The sequence below is a fragment of the Mirounga angustirostris genome, unplaced genomic scaffold (assembly GCF_029215605.1).
Source record: "Mirounga angustirostris isolate CCGP_5_RB_7025 unplaced genomic scaffold, mMirAng1.0.hap1 SCAF_6, whole genome shotgun sequence".
Taxonomy (NCBI): Eukaryota; Metazoa; Chordata; class Mammalia; order Carnivora; family Phocidae; genus Mirounga; species Mirounga angustirostris.
Window position 1 is genome coordinate 135,132,250 of NW_026991714.1, and position 18,276 is coordinate 135,150,525.

The window sequence follows — 18,276 nt, forward strand, 5'->3', positions numbered from 1 at the left end:
GGCACTTGAGAGCATCTTCATTCTGAAGCTTATGGAATGTCCCTCTTGTATTTGAAACAGAGTGCTTATCTTCTCTTCATTGGTTAAGCTCCAGCCCCTGGTGGTGCCCCAAATGAGTGTCTCATCCAAGTTGTGTTTGAGAATGTATGGGTATGAAGAGTACATGAACTCTTGTGCAGCAGAAGTGAAGGGGAGAGCCCTTAGGACAATGAGTTAAATCATGGCGATACCTAATTTCATTAAAAAAAAAAAAAGGTAAGATAGCTAAAATATGTTTTGAATTACTTTCTTCTAAAAATGTCATCTTTTTTTTCTAACTTTAATAACCATTTGTTACAAGTCACTTTACATACTGAAAGCACAGATTATTTTACAATATTGTGTGTTTGAAAATATAACAAAATGGCATTTAAATGAAACAAATATTTGAAATAAAATTGGAGTTGAAGGGCACAGGGAGGGGGATCAGGACACGTTTTGAGTTGTGCAGGAGCCCGTACTATAATTTTTAAGCCTCTGGCACTCAGTAGACAATGTTTTTATTTAAAATCCACAAAGCTGGTATGGAGAGGGAAGGAGAAATTAATTGCTTCTGAGAGTTACCCTAGAAGATTGGATCAGTAAATTTACATGAATCCCTGAAACAGGCAGGTGTATGTGAGTGCCAAAAAATGTCTGAACTAACCAAGAAAAACTTGCTTTTCTACATCACTGTGGTGAAAGCATTGGTTCCCAACAACTTTCACGTTTATGAGGATTTTTTTTTTTAAAGGGCCTAATAACTATACATTGGGCAAGCAACTGTGTAGTCCAAAAAGTATTGGCTGGATTTAACATACTGGGGCATGTGGATTCCTAAGAATGTCACACCTTGTCTATGCCAATAAATCAGAGTGTCTATTCCTGATACTAAATCTGATGGCACTGGCAGCTTTTCCCCTTTATTGGAAGGACAATAGTCAGAAGGGAGATTGTTTTTTCATGTATTTTGCTCTCTGATTGGGGTGTTTTTATGATTTTTTTATTTTTTTATTTTTTAGCCATGAAATAATACTGGCAAGTCCCAAGAAAACTAGATCTGGATTTCATTTTGTCTTTTCAACTCTATGTGATCTTGTGCACATTCCTGACATGTTACAAACAGCTTGTGTCTCTGAATGTGCAGTATCAATTTTCAGTGGTGAAAGCCCCAAAAGGAAACAGACTGATTCTTCCATGCACAAACAGCTGGGCAGTTGTGGATGGAATTAATTGCTGATATATATTGGCTTTGTTTTTCTTCTCTTGTCATTTCCTTTGCAGCTGTGAAAGTGAAGTTTGACTTGAAAACAGACATTTCCAGCAGTGCAAATCCAAAAAGTATCAAAATGGGATTCTTCAAATATATCCAACTGCTACCTTTGAGTTCAGTTTGGGGCTGAGATAGCAGCAAGGGATGGCAGGTGATTCATAATTATATATATGGTTGAAAAATAATTAAAACAGGCACATGCACTAAGTATTTTTGAATGGGTTGATTTATTTTATGGTAAAAGTGACCTCATAATCCAACAAAAGGCTAGATCAGTCAGCAAGCACCCCCTTTCTAGGATCCTGGAAGAAGTTGTTATAGGCCACCTCTGAAAATATGGGGGGCGGGGGGGGGAGAAGAGGAAAATACCAAAATGTTCAGTACTGCAGACTGATTTATTGTTCCAGTGTGAGGAAGTAGCAGTTGGCGCAGAGGGTAATGTGACAACATGTATCATTAAAAATAATATTTTCCTGGTCTTCTCCAAAAGCCTTTTCTTTGTTCTAAATTCAATGTAAATGATTATATAGCTTTTTTTTTTTTTTTTTTTTTTTTACCTGTGTGGGTATTTTACTAAAAAAACCGTATTTTTTATTCCATGAGTTATAGGAGTTCAGTTAAAAGTAACTGTTCGTTGTGAGTCTGAATGTGCATATACAGGAAGTAGTATTGATTAAAGTCACTTTGAACAATAACCAGATGTTTGGTGACAGTTTCAATAACTGATTATTTTAGACACTAAGCTTTTTAGGCAGTATGTATACATCTTACAGAATATCTTATTTGTAAATCAGAAAAAACTGAAAATCAAAACTCTATGAAACTATTTGAAAAAGCAGGTGCCTATACAATTTTTTAAAGTCTGGTATGTATATTAGTGATTTCCATCAAAATAATCCTCCCTTGTATGTATTTTAATATTTTACCTAAAACAAGTTTATAAATCAAATCCTTTTTTTTTTTTAAGGCAACCCTTGCTAGTTAGTTGATAAGAAAATGCTTTTATTGTTTCTGCATTACCAGGAGAACTAGAGCATTGATAGAGAAGGATAAGTGATGCTTATGTTCATTATTGGATCCCCTATTTTGGCCAAATAGGCCAAAAGGTTAAGTTCTAGAGTGAGCAATGTTGCCAACACCTTGAGATATGCAGAAGCTGCTGTTGCTAAACTTAGAAGTTGGCATGGTTGGACTTCCTTTATAGTAGTCCGCTTCCACCTTACATTCTGCTGGTTGAGCTGCGTGATCTACCTGGCATTTTATCTTTACTTTCTTCACAAAAAAGGAATGAGTCCATATTTTATTTCACAGCAGGAAAGCAGGAGGAACTGCCCTCCCCTCCCCCGTTTCTTTCAGGAGGATTAACCAATTAGTTTTGACTCTGAGGCCCTGAAAAATGTTGTGGCAGTATTAACGTGCAGTTTGCTGTCACTGAAGTCTGCGTTGGGTGTGTTATTTCCCCCAGAGTGGGCTCCACCCTTGCTCTAACCGCACCGAGTGTGGATATCTCACTGTTTAAAACAAAGTTCATTTTTAGGGCAGCATTGCATCAGAATTGCCACACAAAAACCAGCTTAAGAAATGTACAGCAGCTTCAATTTTTTTTTGTAAGTAATGGGTTTTCTATTGTAAAACTGATAACGACAGCTTAGGGGGAAGCATAGATAAGATAGATGGCTAGTTTTGTGCTATCTGCTAGTAATGTGCAGTATTCTTCTTGGGAAGGAGCCTGTAGCTTTATCACTCAACTAAATTTTTTCCTGTTCACTTGCTTTTTTGTTGTTGTTGTGTCTTAAACAGTTTACTGAACTGTTGTTTTTGTTTGGGGGAATGACAATGACTGTTTAAACTAAGGAAAATACTGGTAGTTTCCCAAATGTGCTAATTACTTAACATAAAAATGCTTGAAGTAGTGTTTTGCACTGAATTCATTGGACCCATTAACAGCATAATCTGGCAATACTGTATTTCGAGACATCGTGGCATGAACTTTGTGTGTAAGAGTGGGTTCATTGAATTAAAAAAAGCCAGCATCTAAAGAGCCTTTATTTCTGTTATAATGACGCTTTGTCCTGCTGCTGTTGGGTATTTGTCAGAAGAGTGGGGAAGGCTGCAGCCCAAAGTTCTGTTCCATGCCTTGTCTGTGCCTCTGTGTTCTTTTCTAGAGTTTGTGACGTGAGTGGTTAAGTTGAACTGTAGGAGAATTCACCGAGGTCCACATTCAGCAACTTTTCCTTTGCAAATGGATCTGACTTTTTTTCCCCTTACATATTGGGGTTTCATTTGTAGCTGTGTTTTAAATGCCTGTGAAGTGTTTAATTATGCACTGACCAGAGTAGGCATGTTGAGAGAGAGGCTGTGCTCTGTGATCTCTTCTGTACTATTGTCTTCCTCTCAGGCATGTCCATTGTGTACCCTTTTAGGATAGACACACCCATTCAGTACAAGCAAGTTGAAGCACTTGCTTCAGTTGAAATCAAAGCTGAATGTTGAAAATGGCAGATTTTCGTAAAGCTTGCAGGGGTGACATTGTGTCATCCTTTTTGGACTTAGACTTGTGAGCATTTCCTTGCTTTAGCTTCTTCTTTGAAACTTGGTAGTAATTGTGTTTAGCCATTTTCTAACATCACAAGGATGTAAGAAAAAAGTAGAAGCTTGGTGTATCAGATAAAAGCACTAGGCTGGGAATCAAAAGGCTATTACATTGGACAGGTTTCTTCACTTGTAAACTTGGGAATTTGGGTTAGCTAAGAACTTTTCCAGTTAAGAATACCTTAATTCTCATTGTAAAGACACATGCCTATTCTAAAAATGCTAAAGGGGATGTATTGGAATTGAGGGGAAAAAATGTTTAGATGTTAACCCAGAATCATTCTTATCAATGACATGAAAACTAAAGCTTTACTTTAAACTGTGTATATCAGAAATTTTAGAAATTTACTCTTTGATTCTATTCTGAGCAGTAGAATTCACTAATCATCACCTCAACAAAATAAATTTTCAAGTTGTTTTGCATCCCTACCCAATACACAAACCACATACACACCACTTAATTTCTGAAATAAGTTTCCCTTACAGCACAGAAAACACTTTTTTGTTCTTTTTCATTTTTAAAATGTTTGTTTCAGTCTACTGAGCTAGATGATCTCTACTGTCCCTTTGAACTCTAAGAGAATACAACTTACTCTTGATGTTTTTATAGTTGCTCCAGAACAAAGCTTGCCAACCACTTTGTTGTTAAATACTGAAATTGGGAAATTTTCTAAATAGATTTTATATGGAACTTTTGTAGAAGGTCAGTAGTTAATACCTCCAGTAATACTCATATTCAAAATATTTAAAAATCTGGGGCACCTGGGTGGCTCAGTCAGTTAAGTGTCTGACTCTTGATTTCAGCTCAGGTCTTGATCCCAGGGTTGTGAGATCGAGCCCCACGTCAGGCTCATGCACTGGGCATGGAGCTGCTAAAGAATCTCTCTCTCCCTCTCCCACCCCTCTATAAAAATCATCATCATCATCTTATTTTTTCTTGTAATAATTATGTAATATAAAGAAAGTGGAGTGATTTTTTTTTTTTTTTCCACCAAGCTCTGTATAGCTGCCCTTAAATCCTCTCCTGCAACCCTAATCCCTGAGCCCTACTCCCTGGGGGGAGGGGGGGCGGTGGTTTCTTCTCTATTTTTCAAAAAATATTTCTGTGAATGAGTGCACATCTTTTTTTTTTTAAGCAAATTAAATTTACAATGCACACCATTGTGTATCTACCTCATTCTTTTTAATGGCTGTATAGTACTTCGGTGTATGGATGGATGTACTATAATTTATTCATTCATCCTTTGATAGAGATCTGGATTATTTCCAAATTGTTCCCTTTCTCCCCTATCAGATATACTTAATCAGTCCTCTCTCCTACCTCCATTTTGGAGCCAGAACCCAGGTGCTAAAAGAGGTAATAGTGCTGTGCAGAAATAGAGAAATCCCTCATCAGTTTCTCCTCCTCTGGCTAGAACACCAAGGATAGGCCCCACTGTCCCAGCCATTCATGAGTGAGTAAGAACTGCCCTAGGAGTCATTTTTCAGCAGATTAATCAAATAACATTGGGTTCGAAGTCTGGTAACTTGAGTGTAAGATTATGGGCAGGTCAGTTAACCTCCTTGATCCTCAGTTTTGCCACCTATAAAATGAGAGGTTAAAATAGATGCTTTTTTTTTTTTTTTAAGATTTTATTTATTTATGTGACAGAGAGAGAGACCACAAGAGCAGGAACACAGGCAAGGAGGGTGGGAAAGGGAAAAACAGGCTTCCCGCGAGAGTGGGAGAGGGAAAATCAGGCTTCCCCCGGAGCAGGGAGCCCAAAGCAGGGCTCGATCCCAGATGCTCAACAATTGAGCCACCCAGGCGTCCCAAAATAGGTGAGTTTTAATGCCCTTTCCAACTGTAGTATTTACCTATATTTTTGTTGAAGTATTGATTTAAGCTATATAACCCAATCTGTATCAGGTTTCTGTTACTTAAATTGAAAACATCTTTTGTGTATATTGTGTGATGTGTAATTTATTTGGGCTAAGCTATTTTAAAGTGTAAGACTGTAAAAAAGAGAAGTTGAATGTTATATTTTATATAAACTCTCCTTTTCTAAAAAGTCCACTTCAAAAGTATAAAATCCATTCCAGAGAAAAGCAGATCCTTTTATCAAGCTTGAATACTTGAGAAGAAGATTCTGAGTGAGGCGGTATTTGTTTTTAAAATGGATCCTTGTAATTTTCAATGAATCCAGCCATTCAAGGCTAATCCTCAGGGCTTTGAAACTTGGCTTCAGCCCCCTTGTTTAAATTGTTTTCACATTCTAGTCCTCTAATCCATCTCCTTGTTTCATTGAATGCTAAAATTGATATTGCTTGACATAGCTAAAGTTGTCTGATTTGGTGCTGAGGAAGCAGCTTAGAGGTGAACTATACACTATAATCCAGCCAGCAAAGTCATCAAGTTACACAGCAAAGTTATAAAGTAACAGAAGCAGGAGTTTTTGCTGCATCACACATAAGATGTTTAGGATTGCCTGTTTCACAATTTTATTCTTGCAATTCTGTCAAATGACAGCTATCCTGAAAGCAGAATGGTAAAGAACTTCATTGTTTGATTTGTGTAATAACAAGAAGATAAAAAGATACTTTCTCAGCCTGTAGGTAGGGGAGTCTGTGTGTTCATATGCTGGTTTAGCCTAGCTTTGTGGCAGAAAACTTGATGTTCCTTGATTAGGTATGCTTCTCTGAAACCTGAGATGTTATTTATTAATTGAAGCAATGCTGCATAATTACTACCGGTATTCTGTGTTGATTTTCATATCAGTTGTTTGACATATGGTTCAGTTTAGCAAAATGTATTGAGGACCATCTAGGAACCAAGCACTGCATTAAGCAGTGGAAGTACCTAAATGACAGAGACAGTCTAGTCGTACTGGAATCTATTAAAATGACAACTCTTATTTCTTCCATTGATAGAATTTTGGGCAGAGAAAATTCTTCAAATTTTGAGTCTGTGAAAATAGATAAAAACAAGGTATATTTTAAATAATTAAAAAGGTTTTAATGTCTTGTTAGGACAGTGTTAACTACTGTGGAGGCACACTCTTCTGTGTGTGGATCTGCTAGTGACATCAATTTCTCACTAATGAGATTCCAAACAAAATAAAGTTGTGGTTGGACTAATTGAGCCTTAATTTTTGCCCACTTACATGTATCTAACATATAAAAACCTGTTACCATTATTGTACCTCATATATTATGACTTAATCTATTGCTTGTATGACACTAACCTTTGAAGATGGTCACACTATGTCTTGATGACACATCCTGATATCTTCTTTGTCAAGTTACCCCATTCATTGTGACATTTACGACTAAGGAAATTCTCTGTAGTTAGAAATATACAGGATACTGCTGTCTACAGGATGTTGAACAACTTTGTCTAAAACATTTGCAATCATTTTAAGAAAAACAATCCTATGATAGCAAAATCAGTCCAGTAGATTATAGTTTGAGCTGAAGCAGAAAGCCATTTTAAGTGTGTGTGTGTGTGTGTGTGTGTAAAAGAGAGAGAAGAAAAAGTCTAATCATTACTCTGCTCCATTATGCAATCCTAGAAGGGACTGCTGTTTCTTCTTTGGAGCCCAGCTTTTGGCTGGAGTCCTGTGACACACAGTGGGAATTCACTTCCTATCAGGAAACGCTGTTTTTCAATGTATTATCTTGTTGAGACAACCACAGTGAACAATAGGCTATTAATGTATTAGAACAACAAGTGTCATAACTAAGCCAATATTTGCTTTGTTTTGAGTGTTACCCTAAAAAAAAAAGCTTTGGCCAGCCTTCAGAATACATATGACCATCAGTAACTGCTGGGCATAGAAGTCATGACAGTTAAAAAGAACAAAGAAGAAAAAAAAGTGTTAATAGCAGTGATGAACTTTTTGCAGGTTTACTCACTTCCCGCAGAGAGACAAGAATTAATTAAATGGTTTCAAATACGTCTTTCAGCTATGAAAAATGTCTACTTAAAGGCCTGTTTTGAGTTCTGAAAGCTACACCAAGAAGCTAGTACAAAGAAAAAAGCATCAAACTCAGGGTCTTTAGGAACTATCAGATGTTTTTACGAGATACATCACATTTGATTTTGGATATTTATATTTAAAATAATTTTATAATACTTATTTGAGGACTGTCTACTTTTTCAAAGCTGTGTTTCTTTCATAATGATTAGGTAGAAGAAAACCCCATTCAGGGGATGGTCAGTATCAAGTCACCACTATAATTATGTGATAAGAATATAACAAAACTTCAGAGGTGGAAGGTAAACCTAGAAGTCATGTGATCAAACCATCACCTCATTTTATACATGAAGCACATCAGAACTTACCTTTCATTTCAATTGAACTTCCTTTACTATCTTAACCCAAAATTCTCTTTAACAGCCATTCTCAACAACTCTTGGGTATTTTATATTTATCTTTCATTTGGTAGTTGTCATAAACTGGTTTTTACTGTTAGTTACCTTTCCATGTGTCATGTCTTAGTTCTTCTATGATAAAACTGAGAAGTCCTTAAAGGCAGGACCTAGACCTGTGTCTTATATTTCTTTATAGACTTTACCTAACAGCTGAATTAGTGGTTGCTAGATTGATAGGATCAATAGGGTTTGTTGGGTTTTTTTTTTAATATTTTAAAATGACATTTTTGTACCACAACTTGTACCTCATTTCAAAACCCAGGAGTAAGTATAGATTTTTTTTAAATTGCTCTTTTTATACCTTCACTTTTTTGTGATTACTTTTCAGTCAGCTTAAGACTTTTATATGCAGGTGAAATTCATTACCTCAGCCATCTTGGGTACCTGGCCATTCTGAACAAACCATGATTAGCCCAGTTTTCAAGGGTTGCTCTAAATTCTCTGCCCTAGTTTATTCTAAGTCAAGTAGAGAATGGGATATTATGATTCAGTAGCCCTACTTACCTCACTTAGTTTAATAAACCCTTATTGCATAACGGTAAGTGGACAGTAAAGAAAGAAAAAAGATGTTGACCCAATTACTGGAGCAGACAGACCTACTCAAATAATTTAAAGGCAACACAGACTATGAAAAAGTGCTTTGGGAACAATACTGGTGGGAGGAAAGGCTAATTCTTGTGGAGGAGATTGGGGAAGCCATTATGGAAGGAGTTGGCTTTTGAATAAGACTTCAAAGTATGGATTAAGATTTGGAGGGTTGGAGATGAGAGGGAAGAGAGTTCAAGTACATGAGAAAGAAGGTGAGCAAAGCATCAATCAGGGAAATGGCTTTTGTTTGGGAGAGTCATCATTTTCCTCTAAGTCTATGAGGGACACACTTGGAAGTCTTTTCCATCCTATTTTCAGAGCCTAAATTTTAGAAACCCCCAGGCTGATTCCTAAGTGTTTTTTAAAGGTAGGACTCCAAGGTGCTTTTTTTTTTTTTTTTCCTTGAGGGAGGGACTAAGAAAATTGTGTTTTTTTGAAAATTATATAGTAGGTATCTTTGTGCTTCTCAGTTGTAACCATGAACCCCAAAGGTTGTAGTGTCCATACTACCTTTCAGATGTTTAAAATAACACTTTCTGGCACTTTGCAACTCTATAGAACTCTTCCTTGACAATAGAGATCAAATGTAGAAACAAAATATTTAACAAACTCTGTGGAGAGCTACTTAAGTTACTAAGCTCCATGAAGTTTGCTTTTTATTTGACAATAAAGTACTTGATGTAGGCTTTAAGTCCAGCTAAATAGGCACTATAGAACTAAGCTGTGAGTCTACTCTTTGTGACTAGACAAAAACAAGAATCCTACTCCAAGCCTGAATTTAAAATATAGCAAGCAATTTAAGTGGACCCTTCAGGCATGTGTGAGTGGTACAAAAAGCTGAGTCATAAAGTTTATTCTCTCTAGTGAATTACCATTAAAGCTTGAAAGAGCAGCATTCTCATTATTTTAAAAGTGGTTAAATCGTTCTAAATTCTTATGAAAATACACAAAAAATCTGTTTTGTATGTTGTTAACCCTGAATGCTACTTAAAAACTACTTAAAATCAAGAAATTGGAGCTTAAGACATTAGGTGACTTTTCTTTTTCATGAAAGGTATCATTTAATGCATAGTAGCTTCTGAAATTAGTTTATTGCCACAATCTTTAAAGGAATTTTTTAATGCAGTTTCTATTTTAAATCTTTTCTTACATTGACAGATCATATGATCTACTTTCTGTGTATCATATGCTATTCTAGTAATGTGAAAAGTCTCAAATTGAGGGACACTTGAGAAGTCACATTCTTTTTGGGACCTGTTTCTTCATATGGAGAATTGAGGCGGTAGGATTAGATGTAATAATATCTTAAAGGTATTAGAGCTTAGTAGGACATAAGTTCTAAAGATGCTATTCTTATTTTGGTTCTAATTAAGTAATATTAGGAAAGAGCAGTATATATTTCTTGGGACAGTTGTTATTTGGGTTTATAAATGTTTTGTCTCTCTGTTATCCTTATAAAGGTATTCTTCATCCTTTAAAAATCTGCACTTCTGATGTCTTTGTTAAACTTTCCTTCGTAAATTAAATGATGAATTAGTTTAATGCTTTCTCTTTTTCCCTGATTTTGACCTTAGACTTTTTAGGTCTTCTTTCAGATTTTCTTTTTATTAAGACTTCAGGTTCCAGCTGTGGTTTAGAGACTTCAGTTGTTGTCTCTATTCTCTCCAGTCTCCTCAGTGTCTCCATGTCAGAAAAGGATCCCAATCTCTTTTCTCTTATATGAATTAATTGTCCTAAAAAATTAAAATGTATGCATACATTTTCAAGGTTCTTAATCATATTGACTAAGCCTACTTTTCAAGGCTAAATCTTACTTTATACTTGGTCAGAGCCTAAACCTCTTTAAATGACAATAAATGACCAACACAGTACTAGATGAAATAATGGGGCATATGTAATCTAGATATTAGGTTCCAAAGAATTCACCCACCACCACCACCTCTTCCTAAAGCTTATAATTATAGTTGTAGTTTATATTATACTTGGTGGAAGATTAAATTTGGTGAATTACCAGGAAATTTTGCTTGTTTATTATTGACTTAATAATCCCTGAGTGTCAGTCCATCGACAGATGAATGGATAAAGAAGATGTGGTATATATATACAATGGAATATTATGCAGCCATCAAAAGGAATGAGATTTTGCCATTTGCAACGATGTGGATGGAACTGGAGGGTATTATGCTGAGTGAAATAAGTCAAACAGAGAAAGACATGTATCATATGACCTCACTGATATGAGGAATTCTTAATCTCAGGAAACAAACTGAGGGTTGCTGGAGTGGGGGGTGGGGTGGGAGGGATGGGGTGACTGGGTGATAGACACTGGGGAGGGTATGCGCTCTGGTAAGCGCTGTGAATTGTGCAAGACTGTTGAATCTCAGATCTGTACCTCTGAAACAAATAATGCAATATATGTTAAGAAAAAAAAAGATAGCAGGAGGGGAAGAATGAAGGGGGGGAAATCGGAGGGGGAGACGAGCCATGAGAGACGATGGACTCTGAAAAACAAACTGAGGGGTCTAGAGGGGAGGGGGGTGGGATGCCTGGGTGGCTCAGTCGGTTAAGCGGCTGCCTTCGGCCCGGTTCATGATCCCAGGGTCCTGGGATCGAGTCCCACGTCGGGCTCCTTGCTCAGCAGGGAGCCTGCTTCTCCCTCTCTCTCCCTCTGCTTGGGCTCTCTCTGTCAAATAGAGGGGAGGGGGGTGGGAGGATGGGTTAGCCTGGTGATGGGTATTAAAGAGGGCACGTTCTGCATGGAGCACTGGGTGTTATACTCAAACAATGAATCATGGAACACTACATCAAAAACTAATGATGTAATGTATGGTGATTAACATAATAATAAAAAATTTTTTTTAAGTCCCTGAGTGTCAGACTCTGTATGACATGTTTTCATGTTCAAGTAAACTTCATTGTAAGAAAAATCTAATCTATGAAAATAAATATTTTGCCAAAGAGTTCACATTGGAGGTAGGGACTTAGATGGTGTTCACTTAGGTGACTCACTTAGATTTGGGGACTGGGGTAGGGGAGGAGTTGGAAACATTTACCAAAGGATCTTAACAGGTGTAAATTCGAAATGACTCAAAATTTAAAAACATCACTGGGGGTTAGAGAGAGGAATGGGATGGTGGAAGGTAGAGATACAATATAGCACAGTGGTTAAGAACAGAGGTTCTGAGCCAGTCTCCTTGAATTTATATCTCAGCTAACACCTACTCCTGTGTGACCATGGATAAACAACTTCTCTGTGCTATTTCTTTTTAAAATGAGTATGGTAATAGCACCTACCTTTCTAGAGTTATTATGGGGATTAAAAGAGTTAAAACCTGCTATATTCTTAAGACCATGTAAGACAACATTAGATGGTCAGGAAATGTTGACTATTGGCCATTATCCCTGTCTTCACATAAAAACATTTTCATCAAAAAATGTGTTTTTAAAAATTCTAGTGTAAATTCTTTAATGAAGACACACACAAGCTAAATTACTAAGAAGAATGGTGTAGGGAATGGAGTTGCAGTGACTGAAACATGCCTGACAAGGATTTGGAATCTAGGTAGATCCTTTGAGGCCTTGGCAGAACCCTAGCAACAGGCAATAGGGAAGAACCCAGGTGTGTGGACTCTCAGTAAGAGGGAGGTTCAACAGTAAGTGTCCAACCCTGACACATGGGCAGAGCATGGGGACAGGGTATTTTGGGAGAAGGCTAGATGGGGAACTCTGCATGGCATCAGAAATCCCCTGTAAGCCGAGGTACGAGCTGTCAGGTGACCTCAGGGAACTATAGAAACTGATGGAAGGGTCCAAGACTCAGACCTGACGTATCAGGTTCAGGTATAGAGTTTCTATTTTGAAAGTATTTGGAGTTACCTGACAGAGAAACAAGAAAGGGATTTCGGCTGCTTTATAGTGAGTGGAGGGGCTGAGAGACCAACAGAGTTTGATCTTTAAGGATTAGATACAATTACTGCTCAAGTGAAAGTCAGACAACAGAGTAGAAGCAGCAGCAAGACTAACTTGATGTTGAGCTGCTTAACTAGTTTCTTACAGTTTTTCATAATCCTAGGGATCCAGGGCCCGTGGCGTGACGTTGAAACTGCAGGTTAGGGTTCAGTGGTCCCTAGTGTGGGTAGATGAGCAGAAATTCTGCATGTATGTATGCATGGCAAGAACCTGCTAACCTGAGCAAGTGGCTTTTTAAATCCATCCTTAGTTAAATGAAAAAATATTCCATCAGAGTAATATTTTATAGTTTGATAATTGCTTTAACACTTTCAGCTATGATAGAAGTAGTAGAGCCCACTGCATCTTTTATTTGTGGGTAGCATTCATTGTGAGTCTTCATGGAGTTTTACAAAGAAATTTCTGTTAAGCTTCTGATGTGACAAGAACATTTGTATTTTCTTGGCTTCAGATTTTCTTGGAAACATTGTTTCTCAGTCTAAAATTGTAGTTTGCAAAAGTCATGCCACTGTGGAATGTATTTACCTTGCATTGCCCTTACTTATTATCAATGATGTCTGTTATTTCTAAAGAGCCAACTTTGGGGCGCCTGGGTGGCTCAGTCGTTAAGCGTCTGCCTTCGGCTCAGGTCATGATCCCAGGGTCTTGGGATCGAGTCCCGCATCGGGCTCCCTGCTCAGCAGGAAGCCTGCTTCTCGCTCTCCCACTCCCCCTGCTGTGTTCCTGCTCTTGCTATCTCTCTCTCTGTCAAATAAATAAATAAAAAATCTTTAAAAAAACAAAAAAATAAAGAGCCAACTTTGATTCTGCAAAGGTGTGCTATGTGTCCACATTGTTATCTACATTGTTATGATGGCAAAATGGCTTGTGAAAAATCAGTATTATCAGGATGGAAATTCCATTGGAACAGCGTATGTATTTGTTTCCTAGGACTACCATAAAAAAGTGCCACAAAACAAGTGGCTGGAAACAGCAGAAATTTATTCTCTTACTCTTGAGGCCAGAAGTCCAAAATCAGGGTGTCAGCATGGTTGATTTCTTCTGGGGCTCTGAGGGGAAACCTGCTTTATGCCTCTCCTAGCTTTTGGTGCCAGGAGCCCTTGGCATTCCCTGGCTTGCAGCAGCATCACTTTTATCACTGCTTCCATCATCACATAGCTTTTTCCCCCTGTGTTTCTTCTGTGTCTGTGTCCACATCTCTCTCGCTTTTTTAAAGACACTAGTCATTGGGTTTAGGGCCTGCCCTAATCCAATCTGACTTCATCTTAACTTGATTACAAATTAAGGCCCTATTTTCAAATAAGGTCACATTCTGAAGTCATGACATGAATTTGGGGAGATACTCTTCAACCCAGTACAGTACGGAAAATGAACTCTAGATCTAAAGGATGATTCATTTGAAAAAGGTTTCACAAAAAGTTTTTGTACAAAAGCAGATTTCTGAGGTTGATGAACATCTCTTTTCATGGACTGCCACTTATTACAATGATCACATTTCTAAAACGGCAGGGTCTGACCAAGTATTTTTCAAAGTGATTTTCAAGTATTGTTACCTATGCTTAATAAATTTCATTTTCGTGGCTCACTGTTAGACTTCCCATAGAAAGAAAACAGATGGGGTTGTGATGATCTTGAAATCCTCCTTACTAGCCAAAATCTGAAGGTGGGAACTCCTTCAAATCAGACTTCCTTGCAGTGACAATGTATTGAGTTACCTACAGCTTTTGGATTGGCTTTTGCAGCTGTATTTTACATCTTATAACCATAAAAGCCAAAATTCCTTAGCTGGAATACCTGAAATAGTAGATCAGAATGAACTCTTGGGACTTAGTGATACCCTAGGTTCTTTAACTATTTATATATTTGTTTCCTTCCATTTTTACAATAAAGAGCTCTGCCTTGGGGCGCCTGGGTGGCTCAGTTGGTTAAGCAACTGCCTTCGGCTCAGGTCATGATCCTGGAGTCCCAGGATCGAGTCCCGCATCGGGCTCCCTGCTCAGCAGGGAGTCTGCTTCTCCCTCTCCCGCTCCCCCTCTTGTGCTCTGTCTCTAAAATAAATAAATTAAAAAAAAAAAAAAACTCTGCCTTATGTGTGTGTGTACGTGCGCGCATGCGTGCCCTTCCAGGCCCCCTCCTGTTTCTCATTGGTCACAGTGACCCCCATTAGGAATGAACCATTAGAAGTATCATCCACAGTAACAAATCCGTTTTCTAGACTAGACTTTTGGGTGATTGTTTAATTTTGCAAACTCAACTCATTTTTAATAATGAGCTTTGTAGTGTTGTTTGCATTTCTTCAGAGTGAGGAACTAGAATTTCTTGACTTCAGAATCCTTGAGAAATAAGTAGACATAAGATTGGAATTTGGGGGAGTTAAGTTTTCCATATTACTTATATTCTCATATTCATTTTGGAAAGTTTCCTGAGGTTTCTAGATACATGTACCATATTAGGTAAGAGTGAATTTGACCTCAAACATTGTTCTCAATAAAATGTCAAAAGCAAGGGCTTTAAATTTTTCAAGCTCAGTGCTGCACATATTAAAAAGACTTTAGTGTTTCTTAGAAACAAAAACCTTTTGCCCAGAAGGACTACCATATAGTCAAGAGCCAAAGATTTAAGGTTATCTCCAGAAATTGAGAGCAATAAATCTTTTTTTAAAAATCACAATCTCCACTGATTCCACTTTTTAAAACCTCTCATTTATCATGAACTGTCAAGTTCTGGAGAGTTTCCTGGATCTCAGTTTTAAAAATTTCACTGATACCAGGGGACTCAATAACAGAAACTAAATGTCTGAGAGGCACATTCAAGTAATCAATCCACTAGTCTCTGTCAAACTTTCTCTTAGGAGAAGAAAAAAATCCTCCTTTTGTTTTTTCCCAATCATTTCCAAAAGCTCCATGTTGAAGACAAACGAATACTGAGGGAATATATACAGAACATACATTAAATTTTGTTGTAGAAAAGAGGGTAAAGGCACCAAGGCCATCTGTTTTTGGATTCTGCAAGATACTTGGGGGATTGTCTTTCTGTGGTTGATTGTTTTACTGACCATTTTATAAGGCTATATGTTTATTTATTTAAAAATCAGTTTCATATTTGTTTTTCCAGATGATTCATGTTGGGAACAATTTGAGCTAAATCTAGATAATGATTGAGTTTGGACTTCAAGAAAATACACTTTATTTTCTTGAACTTTTTATACATATTTTCAAGTTTGTAACTCTGCCTCTTGCATGGCCATTATATTTTGTAAATTTGATCTATTTATAATGAAAGGTTTCTTTTCAAGTTACCAGTAAATGTTATTTATTTATACTCCTGCCAATGCCTAAGCAAGTAACTGTCCTTCTTCTCCCCAATCCGTCCTCTTCAAATACAGGAATCCAGCACACTGTTCCTTGCAACAGGTAATGTTGATCAATGAAATATTCTTCATCAAGTATCGGTACCTTAATGAGAAAAACGTTTGATTATTCCTATGCTTTCATCCTGCTATCCAGCAGTTGAATGAATACTTCTAGTCTTTGGCTCACCCTGCTGGATTTTGACCTAGCAAACACCTGTTCAAAATTTTTGTACTTAACTGCTCTGCACTTAGATGTCATCATAATATACATTATTTAAAATATAACTACTATATTCCAGTTGTACAAGCACAGGATGTATTTTTCATGTTTGCTAAAATAATTTATCTTAATTAGCCGTGTATTATTTTTCTTTTTTTTTAAGATTTTGTTTATTTGACAGAGCACAAGCAGGGGGAGCAGCAGAGGGAGAGGGAGAAGCAGGCTCCCTACTGAGTAAAGAGCCCGATGTGGGGCTGGATCCAGGAGACCTGAGCCAAAGGCAGACACTTAACCCACTGAGCCACCCAGGCACCCCTATTTTTTTTTATAAAACAAAGTTTGAAACCAAAACATTCTCATAAGTATGCCCTCCGAATGACTATTTTCTTTTATCTGTTTTTGTTTTTGTTTTTTAATGACTACTGAGCCAGCTATCAAATTCCATTAAGCACAGGACATTTAGCAGCATGATAAGGTGGTGTTACCATTACCAGTTTATTTGTTTTTTTCTTTGACTTTAAGTTTTGATTTTTAAGGCTAAGGCTCAGAATAATAGTATCTTTTACTAATCAACTGTAGATTCATTGTTTCCTGACTTTTATATAGAAGTCTAGAATTTATAGTTTTAAAGATATACTCAACAGAAGTCATTTGAAAAGATTCTGGCACTAGGCCAGAGAGAGTTAAGTTTCTACATTTATACCAATTTGATAGCCATACGAGACTTATTTATTTTTTTATTTTATTTATTTATTTTTTAAAGATTTTATTTATTTATTTGAAAGAGAGAGACACAGCGAGAGAGGGAACACAAGCAGGGGGAGTGGGCGAGAGAGAAGCAGGCTCTCCGCTGAGCAGGGAGCCCGATGTGGGGCTCGATCCCAGGACCCCGGGATCATGACCTGAGCCGAAGGCAGACGCTTAACCGACTGAGCCACCCAGGCGCCCCATACAAGACTTTTTAATCTCACTACTTTCAGAACACTTGCCATTTCTATTTTAGTGGTAAATATTGTGATCCTGTAATGTATTTCCAGGCACCACAATAAAGAAAGGTTGTAATTAAGGTTGTGATAGCTGTATATACTTCTAGAAAATGGCAGTCTTTGAGCCATTCCATCTTGTGGTCAACTCTCATACCTATTGAGATCTGTAACCATGAATAATTCCACATTTGGTGAAGAACATTTGGTAATCTGAGGCAAATTTTTTTTTTTTTACTTTTGATTTGATTTGATTATGTTATGTTAATCACCATACATTACATCATTAGTTTTTGATGTAGTGTTCCATGATTCATTGTTTGAGTATAACACCCAGTGCTCCATTCGGTACATGCCCTCTTTAATACCCATCACGAGGCTAACCCATCCCCCCACCCCCCTCCCCTCTAGAACCCTCAGTTTGTTTCTCAGAGTCCATAGTCTCTCATGGTTTGTCTCCCTCTCCGATTTCCCCCCATTCATTTTTCCCTTCCTGCTATCTTCTTTTTTTTTTTTTTTTTTTTTTTAAACATATAATGTAGGGGCACCTGGGTGGCTCAGTCGTTGGGTGTCTGCCTTCGGCTCAGTTCATGATCCCAGGGTCCTGGGATCGAGCCTCGCATCAGGCTCCCTGCTCAGCAGGAAGCCTGCTTCTCCCTCTCCCCCTGCTTGTGTTCCCTCTCTCGCTCTGTCTCTCTCTGTTGAATAAATAAGTAAAATCTTTAAAAAAAAAAAAAAAATTTAAACATATAGTATATTGTTTCAGAGGTACAGGTCTGTGATTCAACAGTCTTACACAATTCACAGCGCTCACCATAGCACATACCCTTCCCAGCGTCTATCATCCAGCCACCTCATCCCTCCCAC

The 18,276-nt window shown here is 37.5% G+C and overlaps 1 protein-coding gene across 7 annotated transcripts in view; it reads left to right on the plus strand.

Annotated features, from left to right (window-relative positions):
- Positions 1-18,276, plus strand: part of ADD3 (adducin 3) — a 123,514-nt gene that overhangs the window by 65,371 nt on the left and 39,867 nt on the right. Inside the window, exon 1 of one of the 7 annotated variants that reach the window (XM_045878786.3) lies at positions 2,444-2,898. The exons of the other annotated variants lie outside the window; for them this stretch is intronic. The gene's annotated coding sequence lies outside the window, so the exon portion shown is untranslated. Of the gene's footprint in view, positions 1-2,443; positions 2,899-18,276 lie in introns of those variants that run through there. 7 annotated transcript variants of the gene reach the window in all.